The 17,610-nt window shown below is 39.6% G+C and overlaps 1 protein-coding gene across 20 annotated transcripts in view; it reads right to left on the reverse strand.

The window, feature by feature from the left end:
* The window catches only part of TSPAN8 (tetraspanin 8), a 253,327-nt gene that overhangs the window by 59,435 nt on the left and 176,282 nt on the right, over positions 1-17,610 (reverse strand). The window contains exon 4 of one of the 20 annotated variants that reach the window (XM_059936511.1): positions 16,819-16,984. The exons of the other annotated variants lie outside the window; for them this stretch is intronic. The gene's annotated coding sequence lies outside the window, so the exon portion shown is untranslated. The remainder of the gene's footprint in view (positions 1-16,818; positions 16,985-17,610) is intronic. 20 annotated transcript variants of the gene reach the window in all.

Genomic DNA, 17,610 nt, shown 5'->3' on the forward strand with positions numbered 1-17,610 from the left:
TGAGATGCTCTTCCTCGTTTCCAAAATCAGTCTCCACTATTTTTGTTTTTATGTTGTGAAGTCAATGCACTCAGTGATCCATGGCCTTTTCAAGCCACTCCTGCAACAGTAAATGTTGGCTTGTGTTCATGTACACACACACACACACACACACACACACACACACACACACACATACCTCTTTTACTTACTGATAGGCACCTGCTTCCTGAGAAACTCTGCTGATAGCATAGCAAAGAAGGCTTTGGTATTTTCTTATAATTAAAAGAAATCTTTTCCTTTTTGCATCTCTCAAGGAGACAGGCAGCAGCGGTATCTTGCGGTGGCTACCAGCTTAACTCTACACTTAACGTAGGGACGGCAGTTCAACAACAGGTTCACCAAATTACATTTTCTATGCATTTCTAGAGCCACGTAAATCTGTCATGCCACCAACAGTTGTCCTGTAAGATCACATCTTCCAAATGATAAATAATAGCCCTGGAGCAATATGTAATCAATTACTTCCATCCTCTTAGACGGTGTTAAAGTTTCATTTCAGTTTTCCCACATTAATGCACTTTGTCAAATGTCATTCCTAGTTGCATTTCAAACAGAAAGGACTATCATTAATAGAGAATTTACAGTGTGTCAGACACTGTCTATGTTTGGTATATTCGTGTCAGCATTTTACATTTCATTAACTTCTGTTATTCTCCTAACAGCCACCCTAGAGCAGAAGTATGATACATATTAGCCTCACTTTAAGGAATTAGAAGTGACTGAGCTATGATTCCAACCCAGGCGTGTCACCCTCCAGAGTCCTAGAATAGCAGCAAGTGCTACTGCCTTTCTTGCTCCCAAGGTGTAAGGGCAAAAGAATGAGGGCTTAACCCTAAACAACGGTCCGTGGAAAAGACCATTTCTCCTTTTTGCTCCACGGCACATTTGATGCAAGTCTCTAATAGGGCTGACATCCACTACAAAGCTTATATAAACCCCCCTCCTATTACAAACATTCTTCCTGAATTCTTTAGGGTTTGGAGATGACTACGTATGTGTGTGTACATGTGCTTATATGCCAGAGCTCTATGTTACTTTATCAAATTTAGCAATAACACGAGTTATACACGATTATCCATGTTTTATGGAAAAAATTGGGATTCAGATTGGCTAAGTGACATGCCCTGCTTTAAACAGCTCAGAACTGACTAAGAGTTTGGGAGAAAGTGCAGCAATAAAACCAGCTCTGAATACTATAGCTGGGAATATAACAGTGTGTAGAGCTGAATTCCCCTTATCTGTTGCTGTTATGTATGTGGCCCAAAGGTGATAGGTAAATATTTCTCATTAATTTTTTTAAAGACACTCGATGGCTTCAAGTTAGGAAATTATATATGCATACTATTATATGGAGACACACAAAGTGCATCCTAATTCCCACGTAATGTAAATGCAAGAGTTGATAGGTTAAACTCAGCTCATTTTTTATGATAAAGGAACAGAACAAGAATGCTCATTGCGCATAAATATAAGATCATACAACAATTACTCCTTCATAAGTCTCACATTGTACCACACAAGGTTCACCAATCCCAAGTGGATGCTGCAAATAGATATGCCTGGTCCTTTTAAAAGACAAAGGCATTTCCCTGAACAACTTCATTTCTTTCCCGCTAAAGCAGTAGTGCTAATCATGAGTTTCTCTGCCTTGCAATATTCAAAGGACAACCTTTTCTCCCAAAGAACCAGGAAACAATACTCTGTTTTCCATGGAAAATTTGCCTTACAAAATTATCCTGACCTTGAGATTTTTTGAAGTAGAATCAATGTGAAAACTGTCCTTGGGACCTCCTTTCCCCAAAAAAAATTTTGTAAGAAATTTCCACTACCTGAACTGTTTAATCATGGTTTTAACTTTCCTCACATCTTATTCTTTGGCTGTTGAAAGAGCCCTTGTTTGTTTATTTCAGTTGGAGCAGACAGAGGACTGGCATAGCACAGAGCCATTTTAATAAGTCACACGCTCAGGAGTTAGAAAAGGATAATTCAATTCTTTTAAAAATCATATAAAATTATATTTTCCTTCTAAGGTTATCTTGCTGTATACTCCAAACCCAGATACACTAAGGACATCAAAAAATAGAGTATGTTTGTGCATGCTATACACACCATCTTCAGAAAGCTCTGCCTACTTTAACAGACTTTTTTCTTTCCACAAGGAAGATTCTAGAAACTATTCAAGCTTACCTTGTTAGCAAATAAAGAATAAATTTGCACACCGATACCAGCTAAACCCAGAATCGACTTTAAAATACAAAACAGTTCCACATTCATAATCATGCTAAACATCCCAAATATGAGGCTGTCACACCCAAGGAAAACACTCAAAATTAAAAATCTCATCACTTGTGTGACTTTCAGAGATTTGTACTCTCCTCCCTTTTCAAACTACATCATATGTTACAGTTTCATCAAAGCAAACAGTTTGTTTCATTTAAAATATCTTCAATGAGCTTAGTGAGAACAGCTGCAATGCAGGTCTCTTCTCTCACATTAATACTGAGTGTTCTTTTTTGTTTTGTTTCCAGACTAGACTTGATTAACCAGATTTGTGCTAAGTCTGCCCAGCCACCTGTCTCCATGTTCAAAGTTAATTGTTGTTTCTCCCAGGTGAGTATGAGTAGATGAACAACAAGAGTGTATTTTTTATAGGGAGAACAAACAAGCTTTAACAACTAAAAAGGAAGGAAAGAAGGAGGGAGGAAGGGAGGGAGGGAGAATTTTTGAATTTTAATTAATTTTTTTATACAGCAGGTTCTTATTAGTCATCAATTGAGAATTTTTTATAACGGTTTGCCATGGTCCTTTTTTTTTTTTTTTTTGGCATAACTAATCAACATAATAGCTGTATTATCATTAGCATAAGTCAGTTACCCTGGGACAGGAGTTGGTGCAGAGACAGGAAGTATCCATTTGCTCTGCTGGCTTCAGTATATGAAATAATGTGACGTATCTTACTCACGTTATCTATTGTGACATCATTTGGCCAATGAGCCCACACTCTTCAGGCTGGAACCCGTAAAGCGCCACCACGCGCCCTCCTCCTGCGCAGCCCCGCCCCACCTGCTCCGCCCCGCTCCACCATTATTTGAATAATCTTACTTCACTACACTATGTTTCAAATTGGTTAGGATTCAACAAACTATTTAATGCAAAAAAAACAAAGACATATAGACAAAAGTTAAAGAACAAATTAAAGAAAACATTTTAGCTGTTAAGATGAGCATAAATACACTCTGCTTTAATAAACTAATCAGATGTTCCTCCATACATTAGACATAGAATCACCATCAATAAAGCAGAACTGCCAAGACCGAATCCTGAAAATCAATTAAAGGAAATGCTGACACTAAATTTACACACATTTTGGATGTATAGCATTAATCTTTCAATTCTTTTTAATTTCACACATACGGTCCTCTTTTTTTCCTTGTGAATTTCCATATATAAAGAAATACTCGCTAAGGTCAGAAGCTTGGCATTGTTCCTTTGAAATCCCTAGGATGCAACTTTGCAAACATGCTTCTTTATTGGGGCAAAATATTTAAAAGAGTAGAGACTCAGCATCTCCAGGAGGTATGTTTATAGTTATAAAAACCTAGCAGTGCAAAAAGTACAGTGTCAAAAACCATTAACTCTTAACTCACACTGCTACAACCACTGGTAGCAAAGTATATGTACATAGCACCCTGGATCACAGGTATATCACCACATAAGCACATCCTATATTTTAAGAGGGTCTTGTCTCCAGAAAAAAATTTAAAAATCTGTGTAGATCAGAAGTGTATGCATCTGTGATACACTGATTGGGGGTGAGAATCTAGAGGCCATAGATGCATTCAGTATTAGTTCCAAGCTTCATCTAATAACAGTCTCGCCCTCTCCAGTGAAAGAGTTGGAAAAAAATTCCCCCAAGAATCTTTTAATTACCTACTAATGAAGAAAGTGAATAGATTAGGCCTAATTTAATTAGTTAAATGCCCGTACATTGCTTTTCCAGGGAAATGAGTAAAAAGAAGAACCTCAGTCTGAAATCTATAAGCGTATTCTACACAATGTCGTACATATGGCAGTTCCATTCATGAGAAGCAGCATAATGCAGTGAGGTGTCAGATATCTAGTTTCTAGACCTATTCAGTAGCTGTATGATATTAGAAAGGCTGTCTAAATTCTCTGGGCCTTCATTTGTTCATGTTTTCCAAATGAGTAGGAACTATCTTTGTCTTGCTTTGTTCTGTAACCATAATGGTTTTTAAACTCAGCTACTGAAATATATACAGAACAGAAAAATTACATTGTAAAACTAATAATGTTAACTTGCAGTTATAGCTCCTTCTATTTCTATTTCATTATTCCCAGGCAACTGGTAACACACAACCATTACTAGGCAACCTAGATAGCTCAGCAGCACAGGCAAATATGAGCTTCCTTGTCCAGTGTTAATATCCACTGACGCAACTAATCAAGCTGGCAGAACTTCCAGGGAAAACAAATGCCTACAAGGGGAAAATGGCACGGATCTGCTTCACAATGATTTCCAGGCAGCTCTCCTGGTAGATGCCAGATGAGTGACTAAATCAGGATTCAGCAAACTTTCCCTGTAAAGGCCAGATAATAAATATTTTCAGCTTTGCAGGCCTTTGTCAAAGCTACTCAACCCTACCATTATTGTACAAAAGCAGCCACAGACTATATATACATGAAGAGTGTGGCTCTGCTCCAGCGAAACTTTATGGTCACTGATATTTAAATTTCATATAATTTTCACATATCACAAAATATTGTTCTTCTTTTCTTTTCCAACTGTTTAAAAATGTAAAAACCATTCTTAGCTCTTCGGTGTACAAAAGAAAGAGTTCTCCAGAATTTGGCTCAAGGGCCTTAGTTTGCCAATCTCTAGATAAATGTTAGGAAATTATAGAGGTTTTTCATCTGGACTCTGTTGAGATGTCTGTTTGAGTTACATTGTGTGATTATTAAACGTTCTCAGCACTGATAACCCTTGGCAAGGTATGGTAGTTGTGTCCGTGGATCAGGGACACTGCACAAAGTGAATACACTGAGGGAGGGAAAAAAACCAAAACCAAACATCTCACATGTGGCACTGAGACAAAGGCAAGCAGTAGTCCAAAGCCAGGTGGCAGGATCTCTGATCGCTGATGCTGCCCTTGCCACAGAATCACCGTGAGATGAAAGGAAAGATAAAGGCGGAAGCCAGCACACGATACAGGCAATGCCACGTTGATGTCTGCACATGAAACGCAGCGTTCTCCCAGCTAACAGCTTATCTAGTATCTCAGTAGTCACCCGCTCCCAAACTGGTCTGACAGGTCTTAGAGGCCCCCTGCTCCTTGTGGATAGAAAAATTCTACATGTACACTCAGGCTAACTCCCTTTGGAAATTGCAAATACTTCTCAAAAAAATAACTCGTGGTCTTCCCTGGTGGCGCAGTGGTTGGGAGTCTGCCTGCCAGTGCAGGGGACACGGGTTCGGGCCCTGGTCTGGGAGGATCCCACATGCCGCGGAGCGGCTGGGCCCGTGGGCCACAACTGCTGGGCCTGCGCGTCTGGAGCCTGTGCTCCGCGACGGGAGAGGCCGGGATAGTGAGAGGCCCGCGCACCGTGATGAGGAGTGGCCCACGCTTGCCGCAACTGGAGGGGGCCCTCGCACAGAAACGAAGGCCCAACACAGTCATAAATAAATAAATAAATAAATAAAATAAAATAAAAAAACAAACTCGTTAAGTCACCAATGTTCATGTTGATCAGATTATTTCACTCAGAGCTTGGAGCAAGCGGGGGGAGGGGGGGGGGCGGGGGGGGGAATCAGGCATTCAAGAAGGAGAAAGAAGGTCAACAAGGAGGAAGCACCCAAACTGTCAGTTTCATAACTCAGGCTAAGTGGATTCTTGCCATTCATTCCATAGCATTTATTGCACTCCCCCTCAATTCAAAGTTGGAAACCAGAACCTTTACCTTTGCAATGCTTATAAACACAGAAATGTGATTGAGCATTCTTCCTGTGTTAATAATAGCTAACATTAAACTAAAAGGTCAACTGTAGTCTAGTAACAAAGCCAAAGTTAATTGGGAATTTCGGAAGTATACATTTTCATTCAGAATACCCCATAATGAAATCTGCAGTGTAATGATACACTGAGCTGACTGCCTACAAGATCCTTTTGCTTATATATTTTTTCTCACATTTGTAACCAGAATACATTGGTTATTCAATACTAATGTAATGGTTGTAATGGTTAATCAACCAGGCGCAAGAAAAATGCATAAAAGGAATAATCCCAATTTGAGTTTGACAAGATTTCCTACCATTTGCTTCACTAATACTTTGTGGTAGGAACAAAGCTCAAGAAATTCTCTCTGGAACATTCAGCTCATTAAAATATACATTAATTACCATATTGCCACTAACAGTGTTGGAAAGGCAGATTGATTGGAAATGCCTAAAAAATAGGGGGTAACAACAGAGATGAAATAAACTCTAGAGTCAGATGGTTCCAGATTTGACTTCCAGCTCAGCCATCTAACAGCAGTGTGACCTCAGGAAAGTGATGTCTACTTCCCAAGACTCAAAGTCCTCATCTGTGAAACGTGGGTAGGAATTCTTACCCATGTAGGTTTGTTGTGGGAATACCATGACACGCTGTCTAGAAGAGGGCTCAGGACAGCACCAGGCACAGAGCAGGCTTCCAATCAGTGTCAACTTTTCTGAAGAGACCAGATTATGCTAGTCTCAATTTAAAAACCCTGCAAAGCCAGAATCCAGGGCATAATCATTGGGTTCCTGGTAAACTGAGGTTATACAACAATCTCCTGTCCCCAGTCACTGAGAGACCTGGATTCACTTTCCTACTTCAAGTAAGCAGGCCTGGAGGAACAGATTTAGGGGATTTTTTGGTAACTGAGGACCTAGCAGTGACTCTGTTTAGATTTGAATCTTGTCACTTATTGTGACTTTGCAAGTTTTTTTAACCCTTTCTATGCCTCAGTCCCATGTCTTTAAGGTTAGAAGAAGAATAATACCTAATTCTTAGGCTATTAGGGTTATTGCGTGGAGATATACACACACATACACACACACACATATACACACATATGTATATATGTATATATATATATGGAGAGAGAGCTTAATAACAGTAATTCTATGTAAGTTTGTAAGTATCAGCCATTATGATTAACATTAACATTCTGGACATTAAAGATAAGTACATATGGAAAAAAACAGTGAAGCTAAAAGAGTGAGAAGGTACAGGGAGTCAGCTAAATGTATAAAGAGAGCAAGCTTTATTCATTTACAAAATCATTATTGAGTACCGTAATGTGCCAGGCACTGTTTTTTTCTTGTTACCTTCCTTCTAGGTGATGAGAGACACATATAAGATATAGCTTCAAAATTATTTGCTTGGTTTAAAATTTTTAAATAAATCTCTTTGTAAAGTTATGCTACGGCTATTTGCCTCTTTCTCCTAAAATCTGAAGGGAGAGAAACACAATTCAATCCATTGTGATTTTTTCTGTAGTTCTGGTCCCATTATAGATGTGTGTCTTTGGTGAGGTCTGCAGGAGCTCTGTCACCTCTCAACTTGGCTTCTGAGTGGAGGTTGCACCATCTTTGCTATGTCACATGAGATGCAGCCCATTAAAAGAATCCCTGAACTTGGAAGCTGCACTTAAATGTACTTTCTATGAATACTGTATTTAAGGCAAGAGGTAGCTATGGGCCAAGAAGAAACTGAAATAGTTCTTACAACCCAATCCTAACTTACGATGATAGACTCATGCTGGGAGTATAAACTCCAGCTGATATGAAGTAACAGCAACAGGCTAAGTCTTTAAAGAAGCTGTCACTTTGGTTTTTCAGGGATGGGGAGAGGTGGAGATGAGGGGCTTTATAGTATGTGCGACTCAAATCAGTACTCAAGCCTTAAAATATCTCTTTTTTGCCAGATGACTAATAAAAAGTAAAATATGAAAAACAAATGTTCTGGGGTCAAGAGGCTTATTGGTTTCCTAATTATAGAACCCTCTGGAGTTAGGCTTCTTTGGATGTAAGGCTCTGGGACTGCAAGAGCCGCACTCTAAGGTCCCACTGATAAAGGACCCTTCGCCCTCCTCTGCCCTGTGGTCGCAGCTGGAGCCGAGGTCCCAGCTGTCCTACATCGGATGCTTGCTTTCTGGTGACCTGTACAGGCACTTCCCAGAGCACCGGGCCTTCCTTCATCACGTAAGTAGACAGCACCGTGCCCAACACCACCTCCTCCCCCAGGATGAAGGAAGCTTTCCTGGATTTTGGTTTAAACAGGTCGAAATATAAAAGAGCTAGTTATACCCTTCCATCAGGAAAATGATTCATACTTTCTCACACTTATATAACTGAGGTAAACCAATTAAATGTTTTGCACAGAATAAGGAACATTTGCTTCATTTTCTCTCCTGCAAATAACAATCAAAGTCTCTGAGGAAAAAAAAAGTCACCTCTGCAGATCTCTGGTTAGGCATTCACTCACAACAATTAAAAGAGGCCTCCAGCTGACCTGAAAGAATTAAACTTTGGAAAATTACTAACCAAGTACTAGCTACTGAGGTCTCACCATGCATTTTAATATACTTGTTTGAAAACAAAACCAAAAAAAGCCTTTTTTTTTTGTCTGTTAATTGTTTCTCCTTGAAAATGTTACATTAAATTGGTAGGGTAACTTGATACCCGTGACATCCTAACACTGAAAAAATATGGTATAGAGTCTTTCCATTAAATCCCAACAGAAACCAGGTTGTGAATATCCGCTTACGGGCAAGGGTCTCCATTTGGAAAGTAACGGAGAAGCAGTACACGTATTTTAAACAAGTGACTGAGTAGACTGGATTGGTTTTACTATAGTAACTAGTCAAAACTAGTAGAGAGGAAGGACTAGAGAGGGCAAGCAGGAGCAGTGAACAAGGTCAGCAATTTAGCAGCTATTTCTCTGGGACCGAAAAAAATCGGAGCAAATCCAAGAGACGTTTAAGCAACAGCACCTAAAATATGCAGTTGTCATTCTAATATAGGTCACGATTAAGAGGAAAGGAATAGGCACGTGAAGAAAACCACACTGATCGTGTTATTCAGACCTAGAACTGGGGAAAGAGAAAAATGATTAGCCTTCCTGAGTATATTCTTCAAAAGTGGCTCATATGATAATATTATAAATCAATTGTACTTCAGTTTTTTAAAAAGGAGCCCATATGCAAGGGCAGGTAAACTGTGATGAAAAGAGAGAAAATAAAGCAATGTCACTGAAACATTCTGCGATCACACCTTGAGTCAGGTACAGAAGGTAATCAAAGCATGGCCCCTTTTTTATGCGCTTGACCCCTTACCAACAAAGGCCCAGGCCCTGTCCCAGATTAAAACTGTTTCCAAACTGATTTTCTCTGATATCTGAAACCTGTCTTGGCCCCTTTCAAGGTCATATTAATTCACCATGGTAACAAACAATTGTCCAACTATGGTCACAGCCCTGGTCTTTGGGGGGGAAATTCATGAGGTTCTCTGAAATGAATAGGAACAACCCAATTCAGTAAGAGTGAGACAGACAGATAGAGATGATGCTTCAGAAGGGAGGCACCAGTAAGAAGGAGCTCAATTGCTATGGTTTGCCGATAGCAAACCAAATGCTATCGGCATTGGATCATTTTGGATGACCAAAATGATCCTCATATTTCCTTGACTCCATGGATTGTGGGATGTACCACTTTAATATTGTTTTCCAAGATGGTGAAGGGCAAAGAGGCACCCTATTAAATATATATATATCATTTGTAAGATATTTTCTAATTTCAGAAAGTTTTTAAAACATGTATCTTAGAATGAGGAAATAAATTGCATGCATCAAAAGGGGAATTTAGGGGCTTCCCTGGTGGCTCAGTGGTTGAGAATCTGCCTGCCAATGCAGGGGACACGGGTTCGAGCCCTGGTCTGGGAAGATCCCGCATGCCGCGGAGCAACTGGGCCCGTGAGCCACAATTACTGAGCCTGCGCGTCTGGAGCCTGTGCTCCGCAACAAGAGAGGCCGCGATAGTGAGAGGCCCGCGCACCGCGATGAAGAGTGGCCCCCACTTGCCGCAACTAGAGAAAGCCCTAGCACAGAAACGAAGACCCAACACAGCCATAAATAAATAAATAAATAAATAAATAAAATTTTTTTTAAAAAAGGGGGAATTTATTCATTGGTTCATTCTCTCATTTACTGACTCTTTTGATGTGCTACGCACACGCTGTGACATGGAATTACAAAGTTGAACAAAGCAAAAATCCTTGCCCTCAACAGAATCTCAGCCTGGAGGTGGAGATAAGCATGTGAACACATTTAAAAAGACCATCATATGGAGAGATATACCATGTTCTTGGATTGGAAGAATCAACATTGTGAAAATGAGTATACTACCCAAAGCAATCTACAGATTCAATGCAATCCCTATCAAATTACCAATGGCATTTTTTACGGAGCTAGAACAAATCATCTTAAAATTTGTATGGAGACACAAAAGACCCCGAATAGGCAAAGCAGTCTTGAGGCAAAAAAATGGAGCTGGAGGAATCAGACTCCCTGACTTCAGACTATACTACAAAGCTACAGTAATCAAGACAATATGGTACTGGCACAAAAACAGAAACATAGATCAATGGAACAAGATAGAAAGCCCAGAGATTAACCCACGCACCTATGGTCAACTAATCTATGACAAAGGAGGCAAAGATATACAATGGAGAAAAGACAGTCTCTTCAATAAGTGGTGCTGGGAAAACTGGACAGCTACATGTAAAAGAATGAAATTAGAATACTCCCTAACACCATACACAAAAATAAACTCAAAATGGATTAGAGACCTAAATATAAGACTGGACACTATAAAACTCTTAGAGGAAAACATAGGAAGAACACTCTTTGACATAAATCACAGCAAGATCTTTTTTGATCCACCTCCTAGAGTAATGGAAATAAAAACAAAAATAAACAAATGGGACCTAATGAAACTTCAAAGCTTTTGCACAGCAAAGGAAACCATAAACAAGACGAAAAGACAACCCTCAGAATGGGAGAAAATATTTGCAAATGAATCAACGGACAAAGGATTAATCTCCAAAATATATAAACAGCTCATTCAGCTCAATATCAAAGAAACAAACACCCCAATCCAAAAATGGGCAGAAGACCTAAATAGACATTTCTCCAAAGAAGACATACAGATGGCCACGAAGCACATGAAAAGATGCTCAACATCACTAATTATTAGAGAAATGCAAATCAAAACTACAATGAGGTATCACCTCACTCCTGTTAGAATGGGCATCATCAGAAAATCTACAAACAACAAATGCTGGAGAGGGTGTGGTGAAAAGGGAACCCTCTTGCACTGTTGGTGGGAATGTAAATTGATACAGCCACTATGGAGAACAATATGGAGGTTCCTTAAAAAACTAAAAATAGAATTACCATATGACCCAGCAATCCCACTACTGGGCATATACCCAGAGAAAACCGTAATTCAAAAAGACACATGCACCCGAATGTTCATTGCAGCACTATTTACAATAGCCAGGTCATGGAAGCAACCTAAATGCCCATCAACAGACGAATGGATAAAGAAGATGTGGTACATATATACAATGGAATATTACTCAGCCATAAAAAGGAACGAAATTGAGTCATTTGTTGAGACGTGGATGGATCTAGAGACTGTCATACAGAGTGAAGTAAGTCAGAAAGAGAAAAACAAATATCGTATATTAATGCATGTATGCGGAACCTAGAAAAATGGTACAGATGAGCCAGTTTGCAGGGCAGAAGTTGAGACACAGATGTAGAGAATGGACATATGGACACCAAGGGGGGAAAACTGCGGTGGGGTGGGGATGGTGGTGTGCTGAATTGGGCGATTGGGATTGACATGTATACACTGATGTGTATAAAACTGATGCCTAATAAGAACCTGCAGTATAAAAAAACAAACAAAACAACTAATACTAAACTTTCATTGGGTTATTTGTATGGAAACATGTTAATATAAATGTTTCAGACATTACATGAAATTTCTAAAAATCTTATATTTGTATTTGTATGGAAATATGTATGGAAATATGTTAATATAAATGTTTCAGACATTACATGAAATTTCTAAAAATCATATTTGTATTTGTATGGAAATATGTATGGAAATATGTTAATATAAATGTTTCAGACATTACATGAAATTTCTAAAAATCTTATATTTGTACTTGTATGGAAATATGTATGGAAATATGTTAATATAAATGTTTCAGACATTACATGAAATTTCTAAAAATCTTATATGTTCTGGTATAATGTTATAAGTAATAATCCTATTTATTACTTTAAAATGTATATCTCAGAAATAACTAAAAAAAAAATAAATAAATAAATAAATAAATAAAAAGACCATCATAAAGAACCTCTGAGAGGCAGTAGAACACAGTGGTTCACAGTCTGACTGGCTAGGTTAAGATCCTAGCTGTGCCACTTACTAGCTGGGCTTTAGGGTGTTACTTAACCTTTCTGCCCCTGTTTCATCATGCATAATATGGAATGTTAATAACCATACTTACCTTTATTAGACAGTAGGAAGAAGTAAATTAATGAATTAAAAATGCTTAGCATGGTTTTGGACAGGTAATAAAAGTTGACTCTTAATCTTGCTATGTACACACAGGATGCACAAGGATCAGGGAAGGAAGAGCCTATAACTGTGTGTGGAAAGGCGCCAGGGAAGCCTTACCAAAGGGGTGCCTGATCCCAGCATTAGAGGAATAGGAATTCATTCGGCATATAAGAAAGACTTTTCTGAGTCTTTTACGTTTCATGAGAAAACATGAACCATTTTAGGAACCTAAGTCAGAAGATGGCATCTGGCAAACTACCTCTGGGTCAGATTACCAAAGAATTTTCTGTCAGTTCTGTTTGGTTAGCAGTTTCATCTAGTCAGGACAAACAAAGTTTTGTCAACTTAAGCCAAAGAAAACAAGGGAAAGGAGAAGACAATTTATTGAAAAGTTGCGGATAACATACAGAAGCAAAGAAAACATTGAATAAGCAGGTCTTTCAAAGAATCCAGGACAATTAAGGGAATCCAGGTAACAGGAGCAAATGGTCAATTTTCTTAGCGTGCCTTACTCTAGAATACGTGTCAGCAACAGAATCTACAATATGTACCTGAAACAAATCGCTTCCAACTACTTTCAATCCTTCCTTCTCTGTATTCAAAATTGAAAATGTTCAGGAGAGAATTGGTCTAGCTTGGCCAGGGGAGCAGAGGGCTTCTTGAGTAACAGCCCTGCAAGCCTGCGGGCATTGGATCTGGGTATTTCCTGGAGTTGTACGGCTCCCAGGAAAGCTGAGGACGGATATTTCACAGGCAAAAGGAGACGCACAACAGTCTCGCATGCTCTGCCAAAGGGTTTGGACTTTGTCCATAGGCAGAGGGAAGCCCGTGGAGGTATAAAGATGGAGATGATCCACACTTCTCTTCTGGAACATGAGAGTCTACTCTGGAAACTGTAACAAATACCAGTGAGCTGGCACTAACCCCAGGACCCAGCCTCAACCACCAGTGAGCAAGCAACAGCCCCAGGACACCCTGGGCCACGGCCCTGCCCACCAGCCAGTGGGCACCAGCCTTGGGACCCCAGGTCCTACAGCTAGAGACCCCAGGACCCAATTCTGCCCACCGGTAGGCAGATACCAGTCCCAGGACCACCACAGCCCTGCAGCCTGCCATGTCAGCACGCAGCCCACTCACCAGCAGGCTAACACTAGCTCCAACACACCTTGGACCCCTCAGCCAGCCATGCCCTGATCCAGCCCCACTCACCTGTGGGCCAGCACCAGCTTTGGGACAGCCCAGATCCTGCAGCTAGCTGGGTCAGGAACTGGCTCCACCCACTAGCAGGCCAACACTAGATCCAGGAACCTCAGCCCTGTAACCACCCACCCCAAAACCAGGCTCCACCTACTAGTGGGCCAGCACTAGCCCTGGGATCACCCCATTTCCTCCCTGGGCTCCACAGCCAGGCATCTCATGACCCAGCCTTGCCAACCAGAGGCCAACAGCCTCCATACAAGGCACAGCCTGGCAACCAACCAGTCCAGGGCCAGCCACACCTACCAGACCACCCACAGTAGTCAGCCTGCCACAATAGAAGGGCACACTCAGCCCACAGAGGGGGCACCCCTAGAGCATATAACTCTGGTGACCAGAGGGGAGTGTGCTGCTGAGACACACAGGATGTCTCCTACAAAAGGCCACTTCTCCAAGGTCAGGAAATGTAACCAACCTACTAAACACATAGAAATAAAAATGAGATGACAAAGGAACGTGTTCAAAGAGAAGCAACAAGATACAACCCCAGAAGAAGAACTAAGTAAAGAGGAGATATGCAGTCTACCCGACAAAGAGTTCAAGGTAATGATCATAAAGGTATTCAAAGAAATCAGGAGAAGATTGGACGAACAGAGTGAGAAGTTAGAATTTTTTAACAAAGAGTTAGAACAAACAGAGATGAAGTAATACAATAACTGAAATGAAAAATACATTAGAAGGTATCAACAGTAGATTACATGATACGGAGGAACAGATCAGCAAGCTGGAAGACAGAGTAGTGGAAATCACTGAAGCTGAACAGAAAGAAGACAAAAGAAAAAAAAGAAATGAGGACAGTTTAAGAGACCTCTGGGACAACATCAGGCATACTAACATTTGCATTATAGGGGTCCTAGAAGGAGAAGAGCGAGAGAAAGGGGCAGAGAACACACTTGAAGACATAATAGCTGAAAACTTTCCTAACCTGGGAAGGGAAACAGACATCCAGGTCCAGGAAGCATGGAGAGTCTGCAATAGGATCAACTCAAAGAGGGAGTTTAAGATGTACAAACTTCCAGTTGCTGTAAATGAGTCATGGGTCTGAAATGTACAGTGTAGGGAATAACTAAACTTATTGTGGTGATCAGTTTGAAATGTATACAATTATCAAATCACTATGTTGTGTAACAGGAACTAATGGTGTTGTAAGTCAATTATACTTCAAAAACAAACAAACAAACTCATAGAAAAAGAGATCAGATTTGTGGTCATGAGAGGTGGGGAGTATGGGGAGGGGGGATTGAATGAAGGAAGTCAAATGTGCAAACTTCCAGTTATAAGATAAATAAGTACTAGGGAGGTAATGTATGATATGATAAATATAATTAACACTGCTCTATGTTATATATGAAAGTTGTCAAAAGAGTAAATCGTAAGAGTTCTCATTACAAGAAAAAGTCTTTTCTATTTCTTTAATTTTGTATCTATATGAGATGACGGATGTTCACTAAATTTATTGTGATCATCACTTCATGATGTATGTAAGCCAAATCATTATGCTGTTCACCTTAAACTTATACAGGGCTGTATGTCAATTATATCTCAATAAAACTGGATGAAAAAAATATTTAAACCAGAATACAGTACTCAAATTTCATTTCTATAACCTGGCAGAGAATGCTCTAATTTCTACTTGACAGCATTTATATACAAGCACTGTACTAATTGCTGGATTTAAAAAGATATGCCATTTTGCTGAAGGAGCTCACAGTATAAGTGTTTCTACCTCTTCAGAGTTCTTTAAATTTCTATATTATTACTTAGCTGAAGATTTCTCACATTGAGTAACAAATTATGAATGTGATATTCATCAGGTCCCAGATAGGACTATACTCATCTGTTAGAAACAAAAAGAGCTACATAAAAATATACAAAGGTAGATTTTCTTACTAGAGTTAGAACAAAAAACCTCACTTATCATTTAAATGGCAGAAGAAAACAAATTTTAGATAGGGTAATAAATCCCAAGTCATTTATATTTAGTTTTTGAATATTTGAGGAAAAAGATATACTCTCTTCCTGTACCCAATTCCTCCATCCACCAGGAACTTTATACATTCTTCTGTTAGTTTAGTTATTGTATGTATTAGAGGCAGGAGAACCAAGTGGTTAAAAGCTAGGGTATCCATATAATATGTTATCCAAACCAGAGCACTTTTGGAAGTGAATAAAGTCACAGTAATTACTTTGGGATAGCAGTAGTAACCTGGGACCATCCCAGGCAAACAGAGACATACAGTCACCCTATTGAAAGCTTGTGCGCTGAGGTCAGAGTTTGTTCGTGGACAGGGAGAAACAATTGAAGGCTTTTGAGTAGTGTTGATAAATGACCAAGACTTCAGGGAGCTTAGTATAAAAGTGGGTTATGGCTGGATTGGAGCACAGACAGACTGAGGATAGGAAAGCCCATGAAGACATTCTGATGGCTAGGAAAGAAAAAATGAAAGGCCAAGCTAGGATGGTGGCAATCCTATATAAAGAGATAGGGCAGCTAAAGAAGTCAGACAGGTTGTAAACTAGTCCAAGTAGCTATAACTTATTGAACACCTCTCAAGGGTCTTGACAGGTGAAGGTCGGGCATAGCAGAGCACCTGCCAATAGGAAAAACAAATAGGAGCTCAGATTCTAGAGCAAAAGCCTTTGCTCCCTATCCATTTTCATACTTTCTGTTCATGTCAGTACCAGGATCATAGGTGTGTGCTTCATCCCAAGGAGAATTGAAGCCCTCCATAGACCTCTTGTTACTATGCACGGCATAGGTAAGCCAAGAGTTTCTTTCACTGATAGGGTAATAAAATGGCACCAACAATTGCTTCAGACACCACTTGGTGGCACCAGTACCTTGAAATGATTGAATGCAACTCGCTGCTCTTGATCTTACACTGGAAACTTTAGACTCATAATGGTCTTCAGCCAATCTTCAAGGTCAAATTTTTTTTCATGATTATTTGACTTCTTCCAGAACATTTACATCCTCCTTTATCTTAATCTATGGAGATCCTGAAAACTGGAAGACAGTATATTTTATTTTGATAATGATCTATTATTATCTCAAAAATTCTTTTGCATGTATTATACGTATACTTTTGCATAAATGTGACCATATCTTTCGTACCTAATTTTCTTATATCAGCCTCTTCCTTTATCTTTCTCACATGTCACCACTGCAATTCCTCCCACCTCCTTCCAGAAAACCCATCTTGACCTAGGGTGTGTCCATCCATATCCATTTCCATCACCATAGGACCGTATACAAATGTGTGTCTAGACAAATTATACACAGATTAAACGTATACCTATAAAAGTTTTTTGATCAGTGATTTATAAAATGGGCTCGTAATATACTCGTCTATACATCTTGCTTTTCTCCCTCAGCAATATCTGGTGGTAATCCTTCTAAGCAACTAGTATTGCTCCAATTCACTTTTTTGTGAGTCTACATAATATTCCATGGTATAGGCATACCTTAATTTTTTCAACAACAGTCCCTTACTGAAGGGTATTCACATGGTTTCACTTTTTTTTGTTTGTTTGTTTTGCTACAATAAATAATGCTGCTGTAGAAATCCTGGGCCTATATCTTATGTACTAGTGCTTTTGTCCCTATGAGTTAGATTCTCAAGAGGGGAATGC

Source organism: Balaenoptera ricei, chromosome 10 (genome assembly GCF_028023285.1).
Source record: "Balaenoptera ricei isolate mBalRic1 chromosome 10, mBalRic1.hap2, whole genome shotgun sequence".
NCBI classification, from domain to species: domain Eukaryota; kingdom Metazoa; phylum Chordata; class Mammalia; order Artiodactyla; family Balaenopteridae; genus Balaenoptera; species Balaenoptera ricei.